The sequence below is a fragment of the Oratosquilla oratoria genome, chromosome 23 (assembly GCF_046742065.1).
Source record: "Oratosquilla oratoria isolate Oo_2021 chromosome 23, ASM4674206v1, whole genome shotgun sequence".
In the NCBI taxonomy this organism is placed as follows: domain Eukaryota; kingdom Metazoa; phylum Arthropoda; class Malacostraca; order Stomatopoda; family Squillidae; genus Oratosquilla; species Oratosquilla oratoria.
This window is the reverse complement of record NC_134799.1, coordinates 5,712,341-5,732,340: the sequence shown is the minus strand read 5'-3', so window position 1 is coordinate 5,732,340 and position 20,000 is coordinate 5,712,341. Positions and strand designations below refer to the sequence as shown.

At 44.0% G+C, this 20,000-nt stretch overlaps 1 protein-coding gene across 2 annotated transcripts in view; it reads left to right on the top strand.

Moving 5' to 3' along the window:
* The first annotated feature begins 3,134 nt into the window (after positions 1-3,134).
* Positions 3,135-20,000, top strand: part of LOC143037913 (ecdysone-induced protein 78C-like) — a 416,501-nt gene continuing 399,635 nt past the window's right edge. Inside the window, exon 1 of one of the 2 annotated variants that reach the window (XM_076206575.1) lies at positions 3,135-5,735. The gene's annotated coding sequence lies outside the window, so the exon portion shown is untranslated. The remainder of the gene's footprint in view (positions 5,736-20,000) is intronic. The other variant, XM_076206576.1, reaches the window with a different exon arrangement.

Sequence of the window (20,000 nt, the reverse complement as noted above, 5' to 3'; positions counted from 1 at the left end):
AAAAATTAGCTCCTGATCTAATTTACTCAGGGTATGCGCTGCCTACCAAGCCCACCTAGACGGCACGTATATATATATATATATATATATATATATATATATATGTGTATATATATATATATATATATGTATATATATATATATATATATATATATGTATGTATATATATATATGTATATATATATATATATATTACATTATATATATATATATATATATATATATATATGTGTGTGTGTGTGTGTGTGAGAGAGAGAGCCTTGAATTTTGATTTGTGTGAGGCTTCCCTGCCTCCTGCATATCAATTTAACAACTGGTGGCAGTGGTGGGATGGAGCATAGGATCAGGGACTGTAACTTGCATTATGTAAGGCACCTGAATCTGATTATCACTTTTCAACCAATTACAGCTTCCTGGACCGCCGTAATGGAGGTCTCCTGACTAGATGTGTCTCCATCGTATTATTTCCTTCAGCTTCAGAGAACAGCTATCAGCGGGGGAAAGACCATGGAAACCGGTCTTCTACGCCTACATCCATCTTGGTTGAGGTAAGTGCATCCTGGTCAGGTTCTTCAGGGTGAGATGAGGTGAATATGATATTGGACTGAGGAGAGTTTTCGTCGTTGGTACACGACGTGAAACTTGATTATAAGAATAATTACTTTGATTTCCCCCCCCCCCCGAGATTTTTTGCCCAAGACAGGCGAACCAAACTTCATATGACCTTACCTGACCTAACCTAGTATCACCTAACATTTTTACAATCAATCACAAGGTGGTTACACCCCAAACCTCAACCAACCAAACTAGCACATTATTACGCAAGAAAGTTAGAGGCTTAGTTGAAAATATCTGACACTAGAAACGTATAGAATTTGATGAAAATCAAACAAGGAAATGGAGCATATTTAAATAAACAAATCGAGGAATCAATCCGTTGCCCCAGGTCTCTTGTGGGAGACCCACGACCCTTGGTAACGGCAACGGCCACCTGACAGATCCAAGGTCACTCAGGGAAGAAATGTGTTATTGTCTAGGGCTGTTGTGTGCTAGTGCAGGGTGAGGTGCCCAGTGTCCTGTGTTGTGATTGTATTACTGTGGGAGTGTTTCTGTGATGTCGGGTTGTAGTAGTAGAGGTGGTAGTAGTAGTAGTAGTAGTATTAGTAGTAAAGGGAATAGTTAGCGAGTGTGTACTCTCTGTGTGAAACGATAGAGGAAATGCGGTCAAAACCAATAATGAGAGATCTTAGCCTCAGTCCGGAGACCGAGTGCCAGCCCCTCGGGGTTACACCTTCAGATGACGGTGAGGATGTTGACGGGGTATGAAAGACAAGCGCTAGGGAGGTGATCCTCTTTGACGTCCACTTTTACGGTTAAAGAATGATAACTGTTTTCTCCATTTTTACGTACTGGAAACCCACACTCTCTCAGTAATAAACACTGTATGAAGTACAACCTGCTCGAGGGTGATGGTGAGATTAATGACACCTCTACGGACCAGAGGTACGCAATGGTCTTTAGTTATTGAAAATGAACCTCCTCTCACTTTCAACGTCCGCTAACTCTAATAGATGTTACCCTCCTTAAAAGTCTCCCCTGTCGCCGCTTCGGAACAGAAGTGTCCTCGAGTATAGAAACGCTGGTGCCCATTGATGGCGGGTTATTGCAGCATGAAATACGCTTTCCAAAAGACAACGTTCGCTTATGATCACATGTATGCTGATAAATTGATATATTATCAAAGGGCTGTTGAGAAAAAAGTTATTTGACTTAAGTGGTCTGTATTGCCCCAGTTTCGTTTGCTGAATTTTTCCGTAACTTTTTTTTTTTTTTTATTTATCTATTTATCTATATATTTATTTATCTGTTTATTGACCAGGGAGTATGCAGGGCTGATTCAAGAGTTCTGTCATGCTTATATACTGTGCTATGCTTACCATGACATACACTTTTACCTCACTAATGATGCTCTAACAGGAACTGTACCTTATTTGCCGTCAGGTGATTTTATTCACTTATGAAATACTTCTCTCGGCAGTCAGAGGCAATGCATGGGCTGTCTCACAGTCCCTTCCGTAACGAGTAATACTTTTACTTTTATTATGTCTGTCGCCAGGCTATTTCATTCATCTTGTTGTACCTCGGAGGAGCCAAGAAAAGAGGGAGGGAGGGGTGGTGAATGGGAGTGGAGTATGTGGGGATGAAATGGGTGGGAGTGGAACTATGCCTTTTGACTTTGGCTACCTCCCTTGTAAGGGGGAAAAAGGCCTTTGTTATATGTATGTGTTTGTATTGTTGGTATTATTATTATTATTATTATTATAATTATTGATATTATTATTATCGATATTGTTACTATTATTATGATTATTTTTGTTATTATAATTATTTATTATGATTATTATTATTATTACTATCATTATCATCATTATTATTACTATATTATTATCAGTATTATTAATATTATTTTCATCATTATTATTGTTATTATTATTATTATTATTATTATCATCATTATTTATCTACTTATGTATTTATTTTTTCGGTGAACTCTGCTGCACGTGCTGTTTGCCCAAATTAACGCTAGAGAGAGAAAGAAAGAAAGAGAGAGAGAGAGAGAGAGAGAGAGAGAGGAAGAGAGAGAGAGAGAGAGAGAGAGAGAGAGAGAGAGAGAGAGAGAGAGAGGAAGAGAGAGAGAGAGAGAGGAAGAGAGAGAGAGAGAGAAAGAAAGAGAGAGAGGGAAAGAGAAAGAGAGAGGGAGATAGAGAATACCCAGACTAGGTTGGACACATTCTTCACTAGCTTCGAAATTGTCGTCCCGGCCCGTGACTTGGAGGCCCCATGCACAGCTCGAGGAGAACCTTGGGAGGACAGGAATGCGTGGAGGAGGAGGTGGAGGAAGAGAGAGAGAGAGCAGGAGGGAAATAAGGAAGAGGGAGAGCGAGAGGAGGAGGAGGAGAGCAAAATAGTCAGAAGAGTAAAAGATTTATGTTGAGAGAGAAAGGAGAATAGGGAAGTAGAGAATAAAAAGAAAAAGAGCGAAGGATTGAGAGAAAGAGTGAGTGGGTGAGTGGGTGGAGGGGTGCGGGAGAGGTGGCACGAGGTGTGGTGAGTGAGAGAGAGCGAGCGAGAGCGAGAGAGAGAGCGCCAGGCCTCGTGTGTGCGGCACAGGCACGGCACCACCGATCAGTGCAGTGGCATCGCGCGCCTGAGTTGGTGTGTGCGTGCGTGCGGCGTGTGTGTGTGCGTCGCGGTAGTCCGTCTGCGGTGTGTGTGTGTGACTGGCGTCAAGCTAGAGCCAAGGCTGCTGCAGGTAGCCCCGTCCTCGTCGCTTCGTCAGGCCACGGGCCGTAGCTTCCCTTGATAGGGTCTGCGCCCTCCAGTACAGAACTCCCCCCCCCACTCCTTCCCCATACACACACGCACCCCATCACTACCTGACACCCTAGTTCCTGCTGCAGTAGGAACCTGGGGCCTATAAGAATTCGTCTACTACGACTACTGCTGTTACTACGATCACTACTACCCTCACTCGGGTACCCAACCTGTTCGAAGTCCATCAAGACCTGCCCCGGATCTTCTGCACAGGAGCTATACGGCGACTCCTGAAGGAGTGGCTGACGGGTGTGGGACTTCGTCATTTAGCGCGCGAGGTGGACTTGCGTTGTCGTAGTGCTCGTGTGTCCTCGTCGATCTTATTGTTGTTGTCGTTGTTGGACTCCCTCACGGGACAGAGGACATCGAGGAGCGCCCTTGGAGTTCTCAAGACCTCGTGGTTTCGTCAAGGAAGAAGGAGGTCGGCCCTCGAGTTTGAGGTGGGACTCGTTGTCGTCTTCGCCGTCGTCTCCGTCAGCGTCGCCATCGCCGTGGCTGATACTCGAAAAACGCCTCTCCGAGGACCAGGTTCTGTGGCACGTTCAAGTCGTACTTGATCCCATGCGCCGCATCGAGGAACGATGTTCAAAGCAGCAGCCTCGTCCTTAAGGGTGACGTAGCATCGTCACGCAAGCAGAAACGAAGTTACTGGCAAGAGACGACATCGACGTCGTCGCCGTCGTCGTCGTCGTCATTGACTGTTCTCTTATGTCCTGGACTCTGCTTCAGTAGCAGTCGCTCAACCAACCAACCAACTAGTAGTTCCTATCCGAAGGACCCACTACCACAAACTGGGGTAATTTATCATTAATTAACTCTGGTCAACACACACACACACACGTACACACACACGAACACACACACGTACACGTACACACACACATGCACAAGCAAGTACACACACGTGCAGGTAGGTGCCATCAGTGACACGTAGACTCGTCAGCACCCGTCCTCATCACCAGCAGCAGCACCTTCAGGACCCACAACCTCCCCCGCAACCGGAATCGATTGCAACCTTCGTGTGCGCCGTCTCTCCACCCTTGCTCACGTGTGAGGGAGAGAGAGAGAGAGAGAGAATGGAAGTGTAACGAAGTAATGAGAAATGTGACATTAAATTCAACGACCCGGTCGGTCCAGAGTGCACTGAACGAGCATTCCAGTGCATAAAGCAAAGGCATAATAGTAATAATAATAATAATAATAATAATAATAGACAAGTCAACAAACGTAAAACATGAAAATAAAAACATAATACAAAGCATAAGACGAACCTAAACTATACCATTTGTAAGACACACACACACACACGCGCACAATCCATAATAAAAAAGCAAAGGTGATAATAGTCATAATAATAACATTCGAGTGTCTTAGTCCAAGGCACAACGAAGGTTTACCAAAGACGACAAGAGGACGTCAAAGAGGAACTGTTCCGGGTGTGTCTGTGAAACGAATGCCTTCGGGGGACATCCGGACCCGTCCAGATCATCCCCGGCACCAGGAGCTTGCGGACACTCCGCACAAGAACAGGCAAAGCAGTCGCGCGGGAGAGAACACGTGGGCCTAACACGGTTACCTGGACGATCGAGAGGAAAGCTAGGCGTGGTGGAGGACGGTGAGGGGAGAGGAGGAGGAGGTGAGGGGACAGTGCCCGGACGAAGAGGGTGGAAGGCGACCAGGAGGAGAGAGAGAGAGAGAGAAGAAGGAAGAGAGAGAGAGAGAGAGAACACCCTCCCGGAAGAGTCTGAGTCGAGGAAAGGACTTCGTATGCCATGCGACACTGACCCGGGGCTCAGAGTGTCTGTAGGAGCACATGAGAGTCCTCGGTGGGAGGAGGCAAGAGGGAGACGACTGGAGAGAGGAGGAACCCAATTGGAGGCGAGAGAGGGAGAGAACATCAGGAAAGGTGCCACAGCAGCTGCATAGCTACTAGCTTCGCCAACACCGAGAGAAGAGGCGACGAATCGGACAAGCGGGAGAGAGAGAGAACGAGAGAGAGAGGGAGAGAGAGAGAGAGAGAGAGGGAGGGAGAGAGCAGTGGTACCTGAGCTCGCTCGACGTCACACAGAGAGAAGAGGAATACGGGCCGAGTGAGCCGCCCAAGCGCAGTGCAGGCACGGTCCTGGGCGCGCGGCCGAAGGAGGAGGAGGACGACGAACCAAGAGAAGAACCTCGAACAAGGAAGACCCTGAAGGATCCACCTGAAGAGGAGGGGGTGGTGGTGGTGGAGGTGGAGGAGAGGAGGTGGGTCGTTCAAAGCCAAGGAAGAGAGAGACCTCGAGGAGAAGGAAATCGGAAGAGGAAGTGAGGAGCACGTCTCGACGGCGGCAGCTACTGGGCTCCAAGGCCACGTGACGAGGTAAGACCAGCTGAGTTGGGAGTGGGGGTGGGGGTGGAGTGTGCGGGAGGGGAGTGTGGGGGGGGGGAAGGAGGCGGACGGGGAGGAAGTAGGGGGAAGAGAAGAGGGGAAGAGATATTTGTTAAAAAGGGAAGGAGAGGGAGGAGGAGGAGGAGAAAAGGTATTTAGAAGTAGTGAGGGCCCCGAGAGATGAGAAGATGACGTTGGACGAAAGAGTCGTTGACAGAGAAGTTTTGTAATAAGAAGACTCTCCACTTTACTCCCTGATGTTGGAGTTGCCACATGGGTGAGTTAAATAACCCAGAGGAAGCCAGAATTAAAGGACAATTATTACCGGGAACGCGAGTGGTCATTCTAGTTAGATTTAATACTAGGAAGGTAAACGAACTAGCCTGATAGTAACCACAACTATCCCTTTCGCTACTATTCACGTCTGGAGGCGATTTAATTCATTCTAGGAACTTCCCATATGCACTAGAAGAGTTAGTTCTAGAACTACTTAAGCATTTGACTGAACCATTGGTTTCGTACACAAGAGGAAAGTTAGTGAACTGAGGAAAGCTTCCCTTCATGTTTATGGCTTGTTTTTATTCTACGGGTCGCCAGGTGATTTTATTCATCTGAGGCGAGGGCTTCCTCCTCTCCATCCACGGATACACTAATCTCCTTGTGTTAAAGGAGTTTAAGTAATTGTGTTTACCGAAGCCCCGAAATACCGTTCACTTCAAGAAGTGAAAAAAAATCGAGCGAGTGGAACTACAAATCGAAGTGACAGGCGATAGCTTGGTGTTCCCCTTAAATCCCCTTAAATCCCTTTAATTACATTGACACCTCCTCCCGCCTCCTATCCCTCCCCCTCTCCCTTTACACATTTGTTTAAGGCTGTCGCTAGATGATTTTATTTAGTTGATGAAGTTAGACGAGGAACCATGTGGAGTCTGACTGATATCAATTGGTATTAATCATGATGGAATTTATTGAAAGATACTGTCATAATAAAGAGTTTGGGTAGATGATCGTAGGTAGATAATGATTGAATTTCAAGTATAAGCATTAATGGCGTCTTCCTCATTGTGGTGTTTTATTATTTTCTAAACAATAAAATTGCCTGACGGCAGTTAGAATAAATACGAATTTTATAAAAAAAAAAAAATCATCAGAAAAGAATCAGTTTTGGCACGGTAGTTAATTCTTAATTTTTGAACAGGCGTTTCGTGTGTGTGTGTGTGTGTGTGTGTGTGTGTGTGTGTGTGTGTGTGTGTGTGTGTGTGTGTGTGTGTGTGTGTGTTTATTAAATCGATGTCTTGAAGGCAAATATTTATAATTTTCACTTGTATCTTAAGAATGGAACCGCATTTAGATGTTTCTCAATAGAGAATTTCCGAAATTCGTAAATGTTCAATATTCGAAAAAATATATAAGAACACTTGAAGGTACTTCTGGTATTCGGTCGTGTCTAGATTTGAAAACTTTTTGTTCTGAATATTAAAAATTTGATATCCATAGAAAATGGGCCTCCTCTGGTAAAAAAAAAATATGAATAAACAAATGAAAATAATAATATTAATAAATAGAAAATAATAAATAGATAGAAATAGATTAAATAAATATAAATAGATAAATAAAATAAATAAATAAATAAATAAATAAATAAACAAATAAATAGTTCAATAAATTGCGGATGTTATCCAAATCCTTCACCAGAGGGACCTTTCTTCACCTTTCCTACAGCTGAATAGAATGGACATTTAAAAATCAAATCTGGACAGTGCGTTGCCGTGCCGAAGTCGTCAGTTACTGACAAAAGTAAAGACAATGTAAGGATTTCTTTCTAGATACTTTTACACACCTCAGAGGGTCTTATATATTAGGACGTTACCTCCTGGTGTGTGTGTGTGTGTGTGTGTGTGTGTGTGTGTATTCACTTGGTCTTTGGATCACGTGTTGGACTCGTGATCGATAGCTATTTCCCTCCTGGAAGAGAGCTCAGAGCTCGTAAGTCCGATCTATGGGTAATGCTATGACCTTGCACACACACACACCCTCAACTCCCCGCCCACGAGAGTTGGAGTAACACCCCTCAGCGCTGCGATACTGATATTATTTCAGCCCCGGGCGAGAGTCGAACCCGGACCTCCGTAGTGGCAGGCCAGAGCTCTAACCACAGCGCCATGTGTGTGTGTGTGTGTGTGTGTGTGTGTGTGTGTGTGTGTGTGTGTGTGTGTGTGTGTGTGTGTGTGTGTGTGTGTGTGTGTGTGTGTGTGTGTGTGTGTGTGATTCCATCTTCCAGATTTCTTTTTCACTGAGACCCAATCAATCTAAACCTGCGTAAATCTTGTTACCATTTCTCCTTTTTGCAGTATTACAAAACACTCTTGCGAAAGGATCAAGACACGTTGTAAAATCGACCCCCACTCCTTCTTGTACTGATTGGTTAAAAATATTTTCTGAAAGGCGGAGATCAGTCACCCAACAAGAGAGAGTCTGTGAGGACCTTCCACGTGTCTGTGTCTCCATTTCTGAAGGGGGAAATATGCCACGTAGATGAACGTATTGTCAGTCAATCAATCCGTTGCCCCAGGTCTCTCCTGCAGAAGGCCCACGGCCCCCTGAGCCCTCGCTTTGTCCCACTTGTCACTCAAGAAGGACATGTGGTTCTGTCTAGGTAGGTTGAGGGAGCAGGGCAGTGAAGGATGAGATGTTCTCTGACTTCTGCGAGATAAAAGGGGGAAATGGAGTCTGTGGATAGGTCAGTACTGGGTGTTGACCTGAACGGAGTCAAGCTTGTGTGGTTCCTGTTAGTCGAGTGAGTGTGGTTTCTTGGGAGGGGTAAGGTCTGGAGGGGAGTTTAGGGGAGTATTGGATTTCGGGGGATGGTCTTGGAGTGTTTACCATGAGATCTGGGAGTGTATTTTTTTTTTCTTTTATTTTTTTTTTTATTTTTTTGTATGCACGTCTTTTGGGATAGTAATGGAAGTTCGATTTTCATGTAATATTGATTTTTCGTCCGAATGGTTATGCGTGTTGTGATGGAAAGAATGGGTTGGGTTGAGGGTATGTGTAGAATTGTGTGCCTCTCATTTTTGTAAACTATTTTGTGGGGAAATTTGGTTTGTGTGTGTAGACGGTTTATTGCGGTGGCTTCGGCACATCCTGTTTTTTGTTCATAATGTTTCAATTTGTGTCGTCTGTAGGATATCTTTGCTTGTTTTCTTGATTGTTGGGAACCGTGTTATGGTAACATAGTCAGGTATGTTTCTTATTAGTTGCTTGTAAAATCTGTTCAATTTCTTGTTTGTTTTTTTGCAGTGAGGTCCATGATGTGTGAACTAAAGGACAAATGTTTATCAAAAAATGTGGCCCAGGGTAGTGACAGAAGCTGACCACTCAGTTTGTCTTTCGAATGTTTCTGTAATTCATGGTCATCTCGAGTAAATAATATTACAATTTTTTTTATTTATTTATTATTTTTTTAGGTAAAAGCTGCCATTCTGCTTTATCTCGGCCACAGTTCTATCTTGTCAAGGTATTTATTTATTTATTTATTATTTTTTTTAACCGCTTTGTACTGGGCTATGATGGTTAGGTCATACATTATGAGTTACCTTTGATGCTGTGCTCTGGGGTTAGGGTAAAGATGTTGCTCAAAGAAGATCCTTGGGGGACTACGTTGTACCTTCTCTTGATCCCCGACAGATGGATGTTGTGATATGCTGTCTTCTCTTGACAGATAAGACATTTGTCATTCGTCTTTTTTGTCTTTGTAATGGGTGCCTGTCAGAATGATTTTATGTATTTATTTTTATTTCTAATTTTTGATGGACTATGTCTAGGGACTGCGTCAGTGATTGTTCATGTCTATTGCTACCATTACTGTTCTACCTGGGGATTCTTTCTTGTTGATATTCTCAAGTTCTTGTGTGATGCTTGTGAACGATGTAATCGTGGAGTGGCCTTCTGTGAGTCCGTGGGTTTGGTGAGGTTGGTAGTTGAGTTTTAATTCTTCCCGAAATCAGTCTTCCCATTAATTTGGATAGGGGAGAGATGGGTCTACAGAATACTGAATCTACTGATCATTTGTTTGGTTTTAGGATGGGAATTATTTGTGTTATTTTCCGGATCATTGGTTCATGCTTGGTTTGAGTTGCAGTACCGCCAAAATATTTTAAGTGGTAGTGTGATATCTTGTCTTCGCGATTGACGTATGATTTTTTTCATTTTCTTATTTTCATGTATATTTTTACTTGGGTACCTTCTGATTTTTTGTTTGTTTTTTTTTTTTGTTTGTTGTGTTATCTTTTTGTTTTTGGGGACTGTGGGTTTGAAGCTTGTTTCGGAGAAGTGTTTGTTTATGTCGTTGACGATGGGATTTCTATTCTGGGTGGTAATTACTGCTTCATGGTTGGATGTGTTTTTCCCCACATTTACTTATTCTTAATCTTTACGTCGATGGATTGTTTGCCATGTTCCCATTTTCCTTTTTATAAGCTTTGATTTGTGATGTCTGTGGTTGGTCGTTGTCATATTTCTTTTTCTTGTTGTGATGGATTTATGTTTCCTTTGAGTTTATTTTTCTCTTATTTTTTTCTGTTATTCTCGTCAAGAATATAGCTGAGGTTGTATTTTATTCTTTTTTTAGCCTCGGGGACTATGTTTCTGTACGGCATATGTTAAGCCCTGTTGTTTTCTCTTCTGTAGTTAGGTACCGGGTCTGGAAACACACAACTTCCACTGGAATACCATGAAACGTTAGTATTCCAGGCCTGGAATTTCTCCTCACTAAATTACTCTGGAACTCAAGCTAACATTATACAATTTTGCTCCATAGAAATACGAAATATTTACTGTGCAGTGTATACAGTATTTATGTTTTCATATTGCGTATCGTTAGCTTGACTTACGCTTATTTAGTGAACAGAAATTCGAAAGGTGGAATGCGAAAGTTTCACGGTAAATCATACGATGGTTTTGTGTGATTCCAGGGTTGTATAGTAGTTCTTTAAAAAAATATTGTCAGAATTTATTTTATTTTATTTATTTTATTTTTTATTTTATTTTTTTATCAGATGAATAGACTAGCCTGGCATCAGTCAAATTGAAGAGAACTTTTCGTAAATGATACTCGAATTTTGAAGTAGGAAGTCATGAATGATACTCACAGGAAAAAAATGAACACGCCAATCGTGTTGTTCATTTGCTGGAAGCGTCGTATTTTGGCGTGAAAAGTGGTGGAAATTTGCTGAATTGATGGAATGTTTGTCTTTTTAAAGCAGGCGCTATGATTGAGTAAATAGTTAATAAATTTCAAGAAAAAAAAAAAATAATAAAAATAACAAAATAAATAAAATTAAATTAAAATTATTATCTAATCAGGTAACATATACAAACATAATCATAAAATATACTGCACACTACACGCATGTGATTCACCACATTGGCCTTGAATCACGTGTTGGGTTTGTGATCGACATCTGTTACCCTCTCGAATGAGAGTTCATAAGTTCGAATCCCGCGTTGGCGTTCATCAATCTCTCTCTCTCTCTCTCTCTCTCTCTCTCTCTCTCTTAGTCTTGAAAGACTGCATCACGCAGAATTACATAACTCCTGTTGACAAGGGAAGCTGAAAAAACTGTTGATAATCCTCTGGTGAGACAGGTAACGGAATTACACACACACACACACACACACACACACACACACACACACACACACACACACACACACACACACACACACACACACACACACACACACACACACACAGACAGACAGACACACGCACGCACTTACACATACGCGTGCGCGCGCGCATATACACGACGTTATGGGTGAAGACACAACTAGTCTGTACCAAAAGATAATGCGCTTACAAAACCATACATATACTTAAACTTCTCACGTCATACACACACACACACACACACACACACACACACACACACACACACACACACACACACACACACACACACACACACACACACAGACAGACACACGCACGCACTTACACATACGCGTGCGCGCGCGCATATACACGACGTTATGGGTGAAGACACAACTAGTCTGTACCAAAAGATAATGCGCTTACAAAACCATACATATACTTAAACTTCTCACGTCACACACACACACACACACACACACACACACACACACACACACACACACACACACACACACACACACACACACACACACACACACACACAAGATTCCAAGAGTTAGATTGAAGTCATTTTGAGCTTAGAAAATCAAGATACGATGAAGACGGTTTAATCCTTTAAATTACAAAAGGTGATACACGCGCACACACACATATACACATACACACACACACACACACACACACACACACACACACACACACACACACACACACACACACACACACACATAACTTCAGCCCGAAATTTTTCAACGCCAGAGTCGGTAATTCACATTTTGTTATTTTATGAGAAAAGTAAAGAATTTGCCGAAATAATTCAGCGCTGGCTCCTTCCGGGGTCTGAGCCCAAGTGAATCTTGAAGACTTTGCTCGTGGCGCAGTGGTAACGGTGCCTCACTGCTTCGCGTATATGCACAAATCAACAACAGTTAAAAAGATGAATGATTGTGTATTATACTGGTCATGTCTTCGCCGCGATGGCGACCATCATATATTTGATTATGGTTAAAGTCTTCAGGGGGGGTTTGTGCAGCCGAAGAGGCGGACACTGGATGGGAAGGGTCCCTGGTAGACCGTGACCCCGTTCTTGTCCCCCCTGAGCAGAATAGGAAAGTTTGGGGTTTGTCTGAATAGATTATGTGAGGGAGGTGAAGTAGCTTTCGAAGTAAATGGGTTACTATAAGTATTAGGTTAGTTGGATTAACCCAGAAGAAGAAGGAGGCTTGAATAATAAGACTTGTTTATTGTAGGAGTAACTGAATGCTGTCTAAGTAGTTAGGGTCAAGGTTGGAGCTACTTTAACTGTAGGATCGTTATTGGTAGGTACAGGTTTTGTAATATGTCAGTATTTGTGTAAGTTATTTTATGCATCATGTTCTTTTTTACATGCACGCGAGGATGTACACACGCACATGCACACACACGCACACACACACACACACACATACACGGTGCACAAAGCACAGAACATCTCCAAAAGAAACAAAATACACGCACCGATGAACCTGAATCTTACAATCCTTTTCCAGATAATTGTATACACAAGACAATGAAGGGAATTCTATATTCCGTCCTCGCCATTGATTATGATTGTATCCGGGAGATGCCCTATTGCACTAATGACAGCTTCTCCTTCTTCAGTAGCTGTACTTCGTTCTTGGTTCGGGTTCCTCTCCTTCAGTAGGCTCCTCGCCTGACTTCGTCTTGGAGGTGATTGACGGGATTTTCCTTGTTCGCACGAATTATCCGTTTCTTCTTTTTACTGTATTTTTTTTCATCTTAAATGAGTTTACAGTGTGGGTATGTGTATGTAGTTATGTATGTATGTAGTATGTATACATGCATCATGTAAGTTCGGCAAATTGCAGGGAAAAGAAAGTAATACATAGACGGAACGTTTCCGTCATGTAGACATCTTCAGGGTAATATCTGTGAGGAACGATTTTGATACAGAAGCGAGGTGAGGGACCCACACGGCTTGCTCGAGGGCGAAACCTATTTATTCCTTTGTGGTTTGCGGGGCTCGAACCCGTCCTGACTTACCTTACAGGTGATCCGGAACATTTGATACATAAACGCTGAAGAGACGGTCTCCATGGTATGATCCTACTGAAGTCACGATACCCGGAGGAGGCCAAGGTCGCCTCGGAAGAGTCCGAAGTGAGCTGCGTTTGGGGGGCCATTCACCAGAGTGAATACCCCCTCCTAACCTCTGCGCCATGGGCAGGATGCGAACACACGCCCGAAATCCCCCACGCGGTTACCAGACGCGCGCGCTACCATTGAGTCATGGCAGGCCTCGGCGAAGCCTAGCGTATTACCGCGGCGGCGGCGGCGGCGGCTGCGGCTGCGGCGGCGGCTTGGGGATCGTCGGGAGGAAATGGGAGGTGATAAGACGACTCCCCTCCTCTCCCTTCCCCCTATCCCTCCTCCCCCCCTCCCTCTCCCTCGCTACCTTACCCCTCAACATTCATAACAACTATTAAATGTTATAATCAACGGAACTGTTTTTGGCGCCGAGCAGCTTTTGAAGTCGTGGTTTAACTCTTCGATAAATAAGATCGTCTGGTGCCAACCAGAGCGAATTAATAAAGTTCCCTAAATCTTTTCTTTGTGGAGTCCCACTGAGACAAGCAACATAGCCCTGGCGACAAGGGAAGGGGGCCCTGGCGACAAGGGAAGGGGGCCTGGCGACAAGAGAAGGGGGCCCTGGCGACAAGGGAAGGGGGCCCTAGCGACAAGGGAAGGGGGCCCTGGCGATAAGAGAAGGGGGCCCTGGCGACATGGGAAGGGGCCCTGGCGACAAGGGAAGGGGCCCTGGCGACAAGGGAAAGGGAAGGGCCCTTGTATAAAGAAGTACACTCACTCAGTCACTCGGACGTTACCATCGATGTTGTCGGTCAGGGCCCGAACTGATAACGGACACCGCGACTATCTTGGCCCAGGGGCTCTCTATATCGTCGCTCACGTACATAGGTTCCCTATACCTTCGACCTTCAGCAACCACCGGCGGACAAAGGGCCTTCTAATCACATCACTGGGGTGCAGTACGTCCAAAGCTGTTACAGGAATAAAGACAGAAGAGATCAAATGACCGTTTATTCATACGGGAAGAGGCAGAAACAGGAGGAAGAAGGTTTAGAAGTGGAAAAGGTAGAAGAAGAAAGAGAATAGGGGTAAGACGAAGAGGAAGAAGAAGACGTACAGATATACAACAGACCGAATCGATCCAAACAAATTAACACACACGGGCATGAGATCCGGGACACACGTGGATGTGTGTGTGTGTGTGTGTGTGTGTGTGTTTACCTAATTATAGTATACAGGAAAGGAGCAGCACTCGTTAGGTCCCGTCTCCTATGTGTGTGTACGTTAAGTGTACCCACTCGAGCTTGTCCCTCTGTGTGTATTCACTTGGTCTTTGGATCACGTGCTGGACTCGTGAACGACAGCTATTTCTCTCCCAGAAGAGAGCTCAGAGCTCGAAGGACCGATCTATGGGTAATGCTATGACCTTACACGCAGACCCCCCCCCCAACTCCCCGCCCACGAGAGTTGGAGTAACGACTCGAAGCGCAGCGATACTGAAATTATTTCAGCCCTGGGCAAGATTCGAACCCGGACCGCTGTAGTGTCAGTCGGAGACTAATAACTGCGCGCGCGCATGTGTGTGTGTGTGTGTGTGTGTGTGTGTCGCTGTGGCCTGTTGGTTTCTGTATTGCCTCGTACTTCATGGTCCCGGGTTCGAGTCCGATCATATACGAAAGCTCATTGCATCCTGGTGCAAATTCCCGTTTTCGGGAACTCTGGAGATTCGTCATCAAAGTGCCGGTAGGCGATTTAATTCAGCTACCCCCCCCCCCCCGCCCCCGTATAAGCGTTATTGGCCGATAATCTCTTCATGGTATTTGCATCAGTAATAAGATTATCTCTGTGTTCGTGTAGTCATAGCAACAGAGTTTCTAATGTATGTAGTAATAGTAACTGTATCTTATGCCATGTAGTAACAGTAACTGTTTCCGATTCCGTGTTTAATAGGTAAGAGATTCTGTGTGATTCACCATTGTCTTGGACCACGTGTTGGACTCGTGATCGACAGTTATTTCCCTCCCGGCAGAGAGCTCAGAGTTCATATATGGCCGATCTATGGGTAGTGCTGTGACCTTACACACACACACACTCACATACGCAACTCCCCTCCCACAAGTGTTGGAGTAACGACTCGCAGCGCAGCGATACAGAAATTATTTAAACCCTGGGCGGGATTCGAACACCGAAGCCCTTGTGAACCAATAAACGTTGAGAGGATCTTTCGGTCTGAATAGAATCGACTGGCAAGAGACAGAATGAAGTCTCTGAAGTGTCACATATTCGTCACGGTCAGTTGAGGCTGAAGGAGTTGCCTGAAGCACTGAAGCGGAAGATGTGGAAGCCACCGTTAGGGATGTTTAGTGCCTTGTCATACACACACGCACGCACATACATACACGCACACACGCACATGCACGCTCACGCACACACGCACATGCACGCTCGCGCACACACGCACACACGCGTGATGATTAGGGGATAAAGGACAGGACCCCACGAGTATAGCTCCATTTTTGTATACTACAATTTGGTAAATACAGTTAGGTAAATATAATTAGATGTAACTCCCACATACACACAGGTAGATAGAAAGAGAGGATGGGAGAGAGAGAGAGAGAGGATGGGAGAGAGAGAGAGAGGATGGGAGAGAGGGAGAGACGGCACCGCTCAAGTGATGAGATGTTCTGGGCAGGAAATGTCCATGTGGATGGACGAAAGTAGATGGTGGGTAGGACAACATCCCTTGGTTTTCTCTTGTACACTACAACTAAATGACCGCGCACACACGTACACACACACACCACACACACACACACACACACACACACACACACACACACACACACACACACACACACACACACACACACACATTTGAGTCTCGGTAGCTCAGTCGGTAGAGCGTCGGCTTTGCTTCATGCAAGCCTCGGTTCGAGTCCGGGGACGACTGTCGGAATTATTTTATATCTGGAACAAACTGAAAGAGGAAACGTTGAGCGCTAAAACTATACATGACTATAAGAAAAAAATGGATGCGGAAAAATACAACAGCGGGTCACTACGAGCATAGCTCTCCTTCCGCAAAATAAAAACTAGGTAAATACACACACACGCACACACACACACACACACACACACACACACACACACACACACACACACACACACACACACACAGCAGCTGTGTGCGCTTCGGGTGTGCTGAAACCCGCTAAGTGCAAGGCAGCGATTTTTACTTGCCTTACCAGAGAAGACGGACTATAATTAGTGACTTTGTGTGGTCTGTTGTGTAATACTTTAGTTCTTGTATTGATCCTTACATTTAGCGTTCCTTGATGTTATTCTTTCCTATTTATAGTATTTGGGTTCTCGTAAAAAATGAAATTGAATGGGAGGGTGGATTTGTCGGCAGTAGACGTCATGTATCTTCTTTTTTTTTTTTTTTTTTTTTCATGAATCACCTCTGTCAGATTGTAGTGTTCCAATATCATGCCCGTCCTCGGTAATGTCTAGTATTATTATGGAAACCTTCCCACGGAGCAGCTCAATGTCAACAAAGTCATCACTCCTCTCAAACTAAGATGGTTGACATTCGTGGCAAAAACACTTATTCCTTTCAAAATCCCCTTAGCCATGAAACATTGGGGCTTCCTTTGGTTGAACAAAATCCCCCTCACGACAATCGAGATAGGTTTAAAGAATATGTTCTTTTCCTTCGTAAGAACATAAGAATGGAGGACATTGCAAGAAACCATAAGGCCTACACTAGGCAGTTTCATGCCCATGACCACCTATGTCTCCCATATATAAAGTTATAAAAAAATTCTCTTAAGATATCAATATTTTCAGCGCTCACGACATGGTAACTAAGAGGGGGTTTACATGGTCAAACGGTACGTCGAACGCGGTTCGACAGACACGTGATGTGTGAACGGGGTATTTGGGATTTAACCAATGTGTTCGACAACCAAATACCCCGTTCACACATCACTTTAAACACGTGTCTGTCGAACCGTGTAAACCCCCTCTAAGACTCTCCCATTCGTTAACTTCTCTTTTGGTAAACCAATTCTTACCCTATTTCCTTCTTGACCCTAAATCACCGGAATAAAATCGCCAGGAAAGGTTATGAAAGGAAACGTTCTCGTATGTCTACGATTTAATGGACATAGATTATAAGCGTGGAATTTATTAAACGCTTATTTTCAGAAACCGCGACAATGTCTGTCGGTTTTGCAATGTCGTTCACCCCAAGGGCAGGAGTAGTGTTAAGCTGCGTCAGATGACGATGGGGTGGGGTGGGGTAGAGGGGGGAGTGTTCGTCAGCTTTGCATTATCATTATCCCCATAATCCTGGAAGCGGTTTGTAGGTTACAGCCTCATATGATAAGCTTTAAGCATCACCAAAGCGTAGATCATGTCACCATCCAGTAAGGCAATGTAAGGATTGGCGCAGTGGAAACTGACCCAATGGTACTATTTGCTGGATTGCGTTGGATGTATACGATGTAACTTACTCTCTGCTTATAGCATATAACACCCCCCACCCCACCCCACCTCTCGAAGGAGTAAGTAGCGAAGCATCACTTGGAAACAAAGGATAAGAGGCTTTAAATATCTTTAGATAAAGGTAATTGTTTTTTTTATCATCTATGAAAGAATTTGAGCTTGAGCCACAGTGACACAATGCAACATCAAGGAATACCCAAGCATACCACCCCATACTACACCACATGACACCATAAACACCACACCACTACACCAATACACCACCACAGCACTGAACCTTAATCATCACCGCTCTTCTTCCCTTACATTTGGAGATAAAAGAGGCCATTTCCTCGTCCCGCTGAGCACTTTTTTAAGTTGCTGCTGTACCTCCTACTGCCATTGTCTCGCTTCATATGCGAGAAGACTGCTTGGCAGGTCCAGAGGACGGGAGCACCAGGGCACGCTTGGCCACGGTTTGTGTTGCGTTTATTGTTGTGTAAGGGACTGAAATATATCTACCGCACGTCACAATGCACTCCAGTCCTAAATATGTAGGTGCAGTGCTATCTGATCAAACATGATTTCTCCAGTGTGGTCGGATCAGAGTGGGATAATCTCACCGCAACGTGATAATGTTCGTGCGTTGTGTGTGTTTGCATCGGGGAATGTTATTGTTTTTTTCACATGTTAGTGTGAGGGTAGAACATATACGCAAATGATCAGATATCCCTTAATATAGATAATAATGTATATAGAAATGAAATTGGAGAAAATGCATGATTATACGTCAGATAACACATGCACAGATATTCCAATCATGATAGAACTAAACGAATGTGTTCATTGATAACAAGAACACGAGTCGGAAACTCATTTTCTTTCTTCAGCAAACACCTCTGAAAGTAGAAGAGAAATTATTTGCATTAGTACTCTAAGACAAGGTACGTAATACTGATGAATAAAGCACACAAATTAATCTAAACCTAACATGATAAGGGTAAAAAAAATACAAATTAGTCACGTTTTCTTTTGCACAATAGCGGTGGGTACGGTGCATACAGCAAGTAGTCTATGCGAGTAGGTCTGGGTATTATGTGTCGTATCGGCTGTTCATACTTGGTGTGAAATTTGTCAAGATGTGTGTGTTGGCTGTATGTTTGTAGTATGGTGAAAAGACTCAGAGATTCTGAAGAAGCTCCATTTGAGTAGACATTTGCGGAACACGTCTTTTGGCTCGATCCAGAAGATCGACATAGTATTGGTCCGAACAGCAATAGGTACAATCATCGTTTTTGTGATCATTGATGTGGCGTTGAAGCATTTTAGCTTGCCCAGCGCAGCCTTAACCTTTACTCTCTGAAAAGATGCGAATGGTCAGGTTGGTGTCCAGTATGCCAAACCCATTGACCTGATCTTTCACTGGGATGTTAGTGTTATTTATTTCAAGAGGAGTTTCCTCGATGGATTTGTTGTTCTTGGTGCAGTGGTCGTAGACTTTTTTTTTCGAAGTATTGGTCTTAATACGCCATTTCTGCTCCCATGCATATGCCCCAAGTATGTTTTGAATCACGTGAAGAACTCCATTCAGTGTTTTCTGTCTGCTTGTAAGTAATTGGTGTCCTCCACAATCTTCTACACTCCTCTTCATTTGTGCCACTAGAACACTAAGTCAGTCCCTCATCCTCTCCCCACCTGAATCACAAGAACCTCCCATACAGCCTACCACCCCTTCCTGTCCACCACACCCTCACCCACAAACCCATCTTCTCCCTCTTCCTACTCACCTCACCATCAGCTATTTTAAGGCATGAGTAGGAGTCAGAGAGACCTACCTAGGATGGATGAAGGTTTTTTTTTTCTAAAAGATCGACATAGGAAAACAATTGTGAATGATGAGATGTCGGATTGTAAGAGAATGTCTAGTCACGTAGGTGGGTCGTCTGCGCAAGGTCATTAGTGTGTAGGTTGTAGAGTTCGAGCAATAACAGAATGTTGTCGCACTCCAACTTTAGGTACAA